The sequence below is a fragment of the Mus musculus genome, chromosome 9 (genome assembly GCF_000001635.26).
Source record: "Mus musculus strain C57BL/6J chromosome 9, GRCm38.p6 C57BL/6J".
Lineage (NCBI taxonomy): Eukaryota > Metazoa > Chordata > Mammalia > Rodentia > Muridae > Mus > Mus musculus.
In genome coordinates this window covers 111,979,644-111,989,136 of record NC_000075.6, presented here as the reverse complement: position 1 = coordinate 111,989,136, position 9,493 = coordinate 111,979,644, and positions in this window count along the sequence as shown.

Below are 9,493 nucleotides of genomic sequence, written 5' to 3'. Positions count from 1 at the left end.
TCACAGTGAGTGTCACCTAGCTGATTTCTCATAAACAACTTTACCAAGAGAACAGGTGTTTTGTGGTATGCAGTGTCATGAACGCATTTGCAAATCTAACTTCCCCAACAGAAACAGGACACATCACCTAGGTAAAGAGTGGCTAAAGGTTTGGGTTCCTTTCAAAGAGTAGAAAGGTGTTGCATTCTTGATTAAATTATCTATTTTCTCCATATAAATGCAAATCACCTTGGCCAGTTACTGTGAATTATTTGTAATATTAATGAGGTCAGCGACATCTGTCCTTCCAAATGTAATGCACAAGAAGCCATGAAAGAAACTTCTGTCACCTGGTTGGCCACTGTCGCTACATCTAAGGGTGTTTTCTGACATTTGATTTGGAATACTGTGAAGTTCACCTAACCTCTCAGGAAAGACATCACACCACGAGTTCTTGGCCCATGGTGAACCTGACCTCAATTTCAATCTGTGTAAACATCATCCAGAAGGAATAGAACCACCCAGAATTCCTCATATGAGCACACACAAGGAGCCAAGCATGGTAGCACATGCTTGTACTCCTAGAGCTGAGGAAGTGGAAACTTGATGGTCCCTGGGACGCTCTGGCTGTCCACCCAGCCTAGCCATATTGGCTATCCCCAGGTCCTAGTTAGAAATTTTGTCTAAAAAAAATTAATGTGGATCACTCTTGAGGGATATTGTTTCAGGTTTACCTCTGACCTCCACATGTTTGCACAGTGGCATATATATATATATATATATATATATATATATATATATATATCAACATAAGTGAATATGCATACACAAAAATAAATGATGAGAAAGGTGAGAAGTCAGATGTGGGTGAGTAGGAAGAATCATGGGTCTTTCACACACACACACAAACACATACAGATGCACACATATACAGACACATACACACATACACAAATACACACACATGCACAAATAGACACACATACACACACACAGTGATGCTTATATACTTAAAGACCCAAGTAGGGAGGAAGAACAAGGCAGATAGAATATGGAATTAGAACAAACTGAGAGGGACATATTGTGATATACACATTTTTATGTGCTTTTGAGTTTTTAACAGAAACATATAACCAATCGAAATAGAATATGCAATAAAGAAACAAAGCCGATCTTAACAGTAATCATGTCCAATCCCCATCTGTACCCCCTGTGTTTCACCAGCAGTCTGAAGAAGTTCCTCATTAGAGTGTGACAATAAGCACTGTCTATTAGACACGGTTGTTTAGAGGAAGAGAACTGGTAGATTATAAAGGATCATAAATGGAACGTATTGGATAGGGGGAGCTAGTCCCACCATGGATAAATGCACACCAATAGCTTGGGAGCCCAGTAGCAGTTTATGAAGCTACATGCTTCCACCGGCAGTTCTGGTCTAGCCTAGGAGATTCCTGGACGGTTACTGGTAGTCACTCCACACGGGAAAACTTAAGTCTAGTGTCAGTGAAAAGCAGCAGCCACAGTGCCAACACTTGCAGTGAGTCAGGATGAAGCAAAGGAGGACAGGTGAGAGGCCTTTCCTCTGACCTCCATAGATGGGCTGCTTGCTGGAAGCTATTACCCACAATCAGAATGCACCATTGCACCATTTCTCACGACTGTTGGTGTTCTACTGACTGTAAGAACTGTCTCCCAGACCTTAGCACAACTGATACCATGTTAGAGCCACGTTAAAACCCAGTATGTAGGCCCCAACACCTGCTAACATGGGAAGACAGACCTAATCTATCAAAGACCTAGTCCAGTTGTGGAATCAGGGAAGGCCATGGATGTACTGAGTGCTTTCTTGGCATCTGGAGTTCTGCTCCTTTCTAACTGTTCTTGCTAACGAGGTGTGTCCATCTGGGTGTGAATGTTGTGCACAAAGGACAAAGGCTGAGGATGGATGCTGTATGATTTAGACAGGCTCCCCAGGCAGCCACCCATCAGAGGTAAAGTCTTTCTTTTCAGCTTTATGAGGTTTCACGTGTGTTCTCATAACATTCTAAGGGAACTGTGTCATAATTTCTCCTCTCTCTTCCAACATCACCATCCATTTTAATCCTGCCGTTATGATTTTACTGCCCAATTAAAAGACACCTCATGACCTGCACATATGGCAACATCTAACATCTATCTACACAGAACATGCTGCCTCTGCCCATGTGTCCACATCACTCCCCAAACCATCTCCCACCCTTTCTTCATCCCACATGAACAACACTCCTCCGGCTTTCTTTCCTGTCTGATATGACCAGTTTCCCCTTCAAGGAGGTTATCCATATTAGCTTCTGAATATGCTCTCTTTCTTCTACTGCAAAAGCCTGTCCTACACATGCCTTCCTCTCAAACCCTCCCCTATGTATCCACCCCTCCTTCTTATTACAAATGTTTGTTTAATCACAATAGTTACTTCTAATTCATCTCTCTTTAGTGTCATACACATAAATTTGTCACAGGTTTCACTACTATTCTGCATAAATATTTTTTTTATTTTTATTAAAACTTTGTTACAAAGACCTCACAAATAAGAAGCACCATGCAGTGAAATTATCTGGACCCAATGTCTAGACATCTCACAGAATAACTATTATAAAGTTGAGAGATTCACATTGGAATTTTGATAATCTTAATGCCACTAAATCTAATGTTCAAAACAGTCCATCCTTATCTCTAGAGTCAACCTGAGCTGCCATTTGCATGGTGCCTCCCCTCCACTCCTGGTAACACATGGCTCCAGTCTCCCAGGATTTGTGCTGCTTTGATGTTTGATCCTTCTCAATCCCTTGATTCTTTTTGTCTTTATCCTGTCCACAAGAGAGCACTGTCTCAAGATTCCCAAAGCTTTACTAAAGTCGCATGTATTTATATCCTCACAATAACAAGCCTGTGAGCTTTTCTTCGGTACCACCCCATATAAAAGGTTTGGCTCTGTAGGGTTTTTTCCTGGGTCAGTCCAGGACATTCAGTGTTTCTCTGTGCACAACAAACCAAAGATGCCCCTGTAAGACATGAGAGAATGAAAAGGTAATCCGAAGGCAACCCCATAGTAGCATAACCACAAGGTTACAGGAAAACACCTCCCTCTTAGATCACAGACTCTCTGGTTGCTTCTTTATCCAAGAACTCAGGCATGCAGCTCTCGCAGGGCATTGATAATCAGTGTGTTCTGCAGCCTTGCAAGACTTTTCCTTCCCCTGGCAGCTGCCTTCTGCCCAGATACACCCCCCCCAAAATCCCATAAATTATAACTTGTATCCAGTGTCTGTCTCTATCTTAATGTGAGATAAGATCCTAGGCTGGGTCACTTGATGTGGAACCCCTACACTAGCACACACCGAGAATCTATACTAGCAGGACCCTCCCCTTTGTTGTTAGGAACTGAAGAAGAACTGATGGCCACCCCACCTTAAGGCCCCATTACGTTGTCTATACAGCATGACACTACGCCTCTCCTGGTGTTTCAGAATGGAAGGCGCTTTTTTCTTTCCAGGCTCCATTATCCTGTCTGCAATATGATGCTATAACCCTCCTACTGTTCTGAGAAATGACTTCCCCTTCAGGGGGACCATGGCATCTCTCTTCAGGGTCTTTTCATGGCTGCCTGTGGCCATGGTGCTGTAAGACTCCTGACATAACTCGCCTGAAAGGTCATTTTGGCTCAGCTTTCCTTTCTATTTACCTGTTTTTCTTACATGTTACAATACTCCTTTCCCCAGGTAATTAAAGCACTGGAGAGAGAGGGAGAAGGAGAGGGAGAGGAAGGGGATAAGGAGAAAGAGATTGAGATCTTGACAGACAAGTCTACACCCGAAGTGTAAAAACACAGGATACAATTGTGATACTCTTCAAAATGCTCTGTGGCTAAGGTGTGCATCTCCTACATTCCAGAAAAAGAATGTATCAATGTTGGGTAATGCCTCTTCCTAGTGAGAGCAAATTATCCTCATACTTGGGGGTTGCCTGATGGGGACACCTAACAAACATTTGTTATTTATTTCCATTTTTCATTTTTTGCCTTCATTAGTTTCCTGTAGCGCTTCTTCACACACTTTTAACTTTATTAAAGCTCATCTCTGGAAATGATCTTATACAAAAGAGTGCAGACTTCTTTGGCAGGCCCGGGAAACCAGGGGGTGCACAGCCAAGGCAACAGAGCTCATTAAACATTGATGTCACCTGTGTCCTCTCTCGCATCGCTCATTTGGTTTCTGATTGCATTAACGGAACGGTTGGTCCCACCTCCCATGAATCAGCGAGTCATTCTCCACGGGTGTCACAGAAGATGAAAGACAGGATGGGCAGACCCCAAGCCTTGTGCCCCACAGCCAGGACAGACTAGAGCACGAGGCAGCGGTGTCGCCAAGCTTCTGTGTCTGTTCTCCCCTCCTCCTCCTCCTTCTGTCCTCTTTTAAGTGTGAGTTGAGATCTCTCTTCTATGGGACTTCTTCGTGAATGTGGGCTGGTGTGTGTGTATGACCATAGGTGTGCAGACGGCGTGTGCCTTGTGCCTGTGGATAGGTAAGCCAGAAGTCACTTAGGTCTTGTTCCTCAAGAGCTGTACACCTTATTTCATGAGGTAGGGTTTCTTGTTGGGTCTGCAATGACCAATTATCTTAGGCTGTGAGCCTTAGGGATCCTCCTATCTCTGACTTTCCAGCACTAGGCTTATTAGTGCGGTCCACCCTTCCCAGCTTTCTATGTGGGTGGAGATCAGACTCTGGTCTTGGGTCTAGACAGCCAGCGACAGACTTAGCTATCTCATCAGACACCTAATGGAATTTTACTTAGTATTTGATGGTAACAAGTTCGAAGCATCTAGAAAAACAGCATTTATCATTGATTTTGTAAAGCGATTTATTTTCACTGTAAACCTTTGTCTTCAGAGTTTATTTAATGATGATTTACCATTGCTGCTATGGAGTGTCCTGGAACCCAAATTTTGGAAAGAACTAATGGCACCTTTTGTAAATGATCTATTTTATTCTTAATTAGATGTATATATGAGAGTGCATGTGTGTGAGAGTGTGTGTGCATGTGAGTGTAGGTACCTCCAGGCCAAAGGAAGTACTAGATCCCCTGTTTGAAGCGGACCAGTTTAAAAATAGGCTATGTGATATCACAGAACTCACTGTAATAAGCCTGTGGGGATAGGGTATGGTACCCCAGCACTGACCTCCATGCTAGACTGTAGCTGTTTGAAAGAAAGCTGTTCTCCACTCGAATACAAAGACAGCGGTGCCCATGGTGTGCAGCCCCGTGGGATACTGACCTGACTATGGCTGAGGATTTAAGTCTCTGATGGTTACCTGGCTGAACAGGTCCAGTAGTCCTCGAATCAGTGGCAAGCTCCCAGCTGCCGTCATGCCTCTGGCATAAGGCAAAAGCCAACTTGTGCTGCAGTCAAGTCCTCGAAATCAAAACCTTATGTTTCCCATTTCTCAACTGATGGTGGGAAATAAAAGCCAAGTGTGGGTCCCCTAGCTGGTATGTAGGTAGAGAAAAGTGAGGCTACTTATTTTGAAACCTGTATCAATACGGCCATCTTCTAATATGTCCAAACGTATTGATGCAGATAAGCCAGAGACAGAAAGTCAAATACTTCAGAATCTCACCTTTCTCTGGACTCTAGAGAGGCCTGACTCATAGAAATACATAGCAGAAGGAAAGGATAGGTGTTTGGAAAAATGGAGTAATTTTGGTCAAAGACTTCAAACTACCTGTCACAATCTGATTAAGTATTGGAGGTCAGTTATACAGCCTGGTTAATACTGTTAGTAATGGGGTAGTGAGAGAGGTGACTCAATGTTGTTCTTGTCAGTGACCCGGGTTCAGTTCCCAGCACCCACATAGTGACTCAAAACCTGCTGTAACTCCAGCTCAAGGGCATCTGATGCCCTCTTTAGGCCTCCACGGGATCACACTGTGGCACACACAAACTCAAACATACATGCATATACATAAAATAAAAAACTAAATTAAAAAAGAATTTTAGTAATGATGTGTTGTATACTAGAAATTTGCTAAGAGAACATACTTTCAATACACACACACACATACACACACACACCTACACACACATACACACACACATACACACACATACACACACATACACACACACCTACACACACACATACACACACACACACACGGGCAGGGATGTTAACTTACTCTTGAGTCGCTTCAGAGTACATACATATCAAAACAAGGCTTCTGTAAATACTTACCATTTACAGTTGTCAGCTGCCCCAACAAAGCTTGAAGTATCAACAGCACAGTCTTTACCAGTTCCTCTGTTAGAAGGCAATAGAGTCCCGCACAGCAAAGTAAGCAAAAAGCTGGAGAGAATCAACTTAGCTGGATAACTGAGAGATCAGAAGAAACCGACCACAGGAGTGTGCAGTGCAGGAGGACCAGAGACACCTCCCTAACTTCCCTGCAGTGGCCAGAAGAAGGTGTCCGGTGCCCTGTGGCTGACGTTGCAGGCATTTGGGAGCAGCCTGATCTGGATGCTGGAAACAAACTCAAGCAACAAAAAGGAAGTTTGAATGAGAAGAAATAGTCCCAGTACTTCTCTGATGTGGGTTTTGCCTCTAGAAGGGCAGACATGGGAAGAAGAGGAGCCACCTTCTTTTCCTCCCAGTCCTCCAAGGCTTGCATCCGGGCTTCATTTAAATCTCTGCTCCAAGGTGAATTCTTGGAGGCTTTTGCTCCAACTGTCTCGTGTAAAATATAAGCAACTTTTGCTTGTTTCCCCTAGATGGTTCTTCTACATCCCTTTAGCTATGCTCCGCACATACCTTAGGTCATATTAGGCAGTTTACATTTTCATTTATTTACTTATTTAAAACCAACTGCTGTTGATTTTCCAACTCAGACGGGCAAGTAGCCCTTCTCCGAAATGGATCCATGAAGACATCCAAGAATAACCTTATAACAAGGTGATCTTATGCCCAGGGCAAAATGAACCATGGTAGATGGGGTGCACCGAAGGCTCAGAAATCAGTTTTGCAAGTCAGTCTGGCTCACTCTGAGTTGCAGAAAGAGCCGGTCCAATCAACTGCTCCTCCAAAGCCACATCTGGGCTCTTAAATCTAGTCAGCAAGAACCACAAGTGGGTTTTACCTGATTTCATGATTAGAAATAAGTACCCAATGTTTGCTTGTGAACTTTGTATAAATATAGTCTCAGCCCCTACTAACTGACCCTTCATAGCAGCCTTCGACTGAATACTCACATTCAGGGTGTTTCAGAAAAAGCTGGGGTACAATAAAGGAGACATATCGGGAGCAGCTTGCTGAAGCGTTGGTGTGTGTGTTGGGGGGGGGGTGCCTTGCCTCTTCTCCCCTGGGCTCCGAGCAGCCATTTCCTCCTCTTCGACAGACAATTTGATTAAGGCGACCTGTCTACACTCAGAAGCAAGCCCGACATGTTATTGGAAGAGAGGATTTGGCTGTGGCCATCAGATAGGAGATTGATGGTATCCTGAGAATCCGAGCTCCACTAGAATAACCAGAATGAGATCTTCACGATAAAGGCTCCTTTGTTAGCCCCAGATCAAATCCAACTAAACAACTGCAGAAAAGAAATTAGTTGGCAAACCACTTGCTTATCAAGTCTCTCCCTATTTTAGGGCTGTCACCCATCGTGGGAAGATGGTAGGGGAAAGGAGGCCACTTCCTGATCACAGAAGGACTGTGGGCACAAGCTGTCCATTCTGAAGACCTGATTACTTTGTGCTGGTAAAGGACCCTTCCCCACCCCCCACACCCCTTGTAGAAACAGACAGAAGATGAGGTCCAGGACAACAGTCAGCAGCTTTCTACCTTTGCTATTGTACCGGGCGCTGTGTGTTTCCTGTGGGAGCTGTCGTAATCTATACATGTTCACAGCCACGCAAAATTAGGCCTTTGTTCCATACGTCATCCTCAGTTACTGACTGTCCTTCCTCTGTACAAGATGAGTCTTAGTTACTGGTGCTGTGGAAATGTAAATGCAAAACCTCTGTCCTGGTAAGGTTTCGGTTTCAGAGAGGAATAAATAAAAAGAAATGAAAATGTAAACTGCCTAATTTGACGTGAAGTATGTGCCAAGCATAGCTGAAGAGATGTCGAAGAACCATCTAGGGAAAACCAGGCGAAAGTTTCTTATATTTTATACAAGGAAGTCGGAGCAAAACCTCCAAGGATGCTCAGAGATTTAAATAAAGCCTGGATGCAGGCTATGGAGGACAGAGAGAAAAACAAACCAGAGGAGGGAGGGAGGACCCTCTGGAGAGTAAGGGGAGCCCCTTGGCTTCTCTGAGGATTAGGAGGAGAGAGAGACAATGGACTGAAAGAATGAACCTTCCTGGTCCCCACAGGGACAAGGGAAGTAGTCCCTTTAACTTCCCACCCTCCCATCCCGCTCCCCACTTTACAGTAACTTTTCTCAGGTTTCTCCATACTTCCCCAGCACAGAAATGTGAATCCTACTCAGGCATCCAGGTTCTTTGTGGATCTGGAAGTCAGGGTCTTTGCTGACTAAGGAAATGACTTGGGATTCATGTGCAGTCCGCAATCTTTGTCCCACCTTGGCCTCCTCTGAATTTTCCCCCTATACCCAGGCTCCCCGGCTTCTTCCTTCATTCTCCAACTTTCTACGGGCAACATCCTCAGCCTCAAATATTTCTTTCCTTAGTGACGGAGAGAAAGATGGATTTTCTGCAGTAGAAAGGGCTTTTCCTGGCTCACACACCCGTCTGGACTCGAATTCTGTATTTCATATCTGCTTTGCAAAATCCCCTTGTGTCTGTCATTGCTTGACACTGAAGGTTTCCTCTTTGTAGTCACAAAGTGCCTTTGTTTCCATATCTCTGATGTTTGTCACCAGACCACACAAGGTGATAATTTTTAAAAATTAAGAAATGAATGAGCTTGCAAGTGCCCGGATGAATGAAACATTATCTGAATGAATTTGGGGTTCTTCAGCTTCGGGTCAATGGTACACAAAAATCATTAAAAAAATGGACTTTCTTCCCATTCTCATTCAGTCAAAAAGACAATTGTGTGTGTGTGCACGTGTGTGAACTCTTTTCATTGTTTTTCTAATAGAAAGCATGACGGAAGTCAATGTCAAGAACATTCTGTGCACAAAAAAAAAAATGTAATAGCTGCATAATATGCCTGTCAGTCAGGTGCTAAAATAAAATGCTACCAAGCCCTTATGACTGAGACTCTGTGGGAGTCGGTATTATAAAGCAGTTTTCAACTCTACTCAGGAAATCATTACCTACAGGAAACTTTCAGAGTTGCTGTGACTTGCTACCACACTGGATGAGTCAGAGAGCCAGTTCAACATGGCACCTGTCTGTCCCCTGGTCTGCTTATCTACAGTATGGGCCAACTCACCTGTGAGTGAGGCTCAGTGGGAATCGTAGGGAAAAAAAATTCTGAGTAATATTGTTCTTTAGATGTCGTCACTTACATAGAAC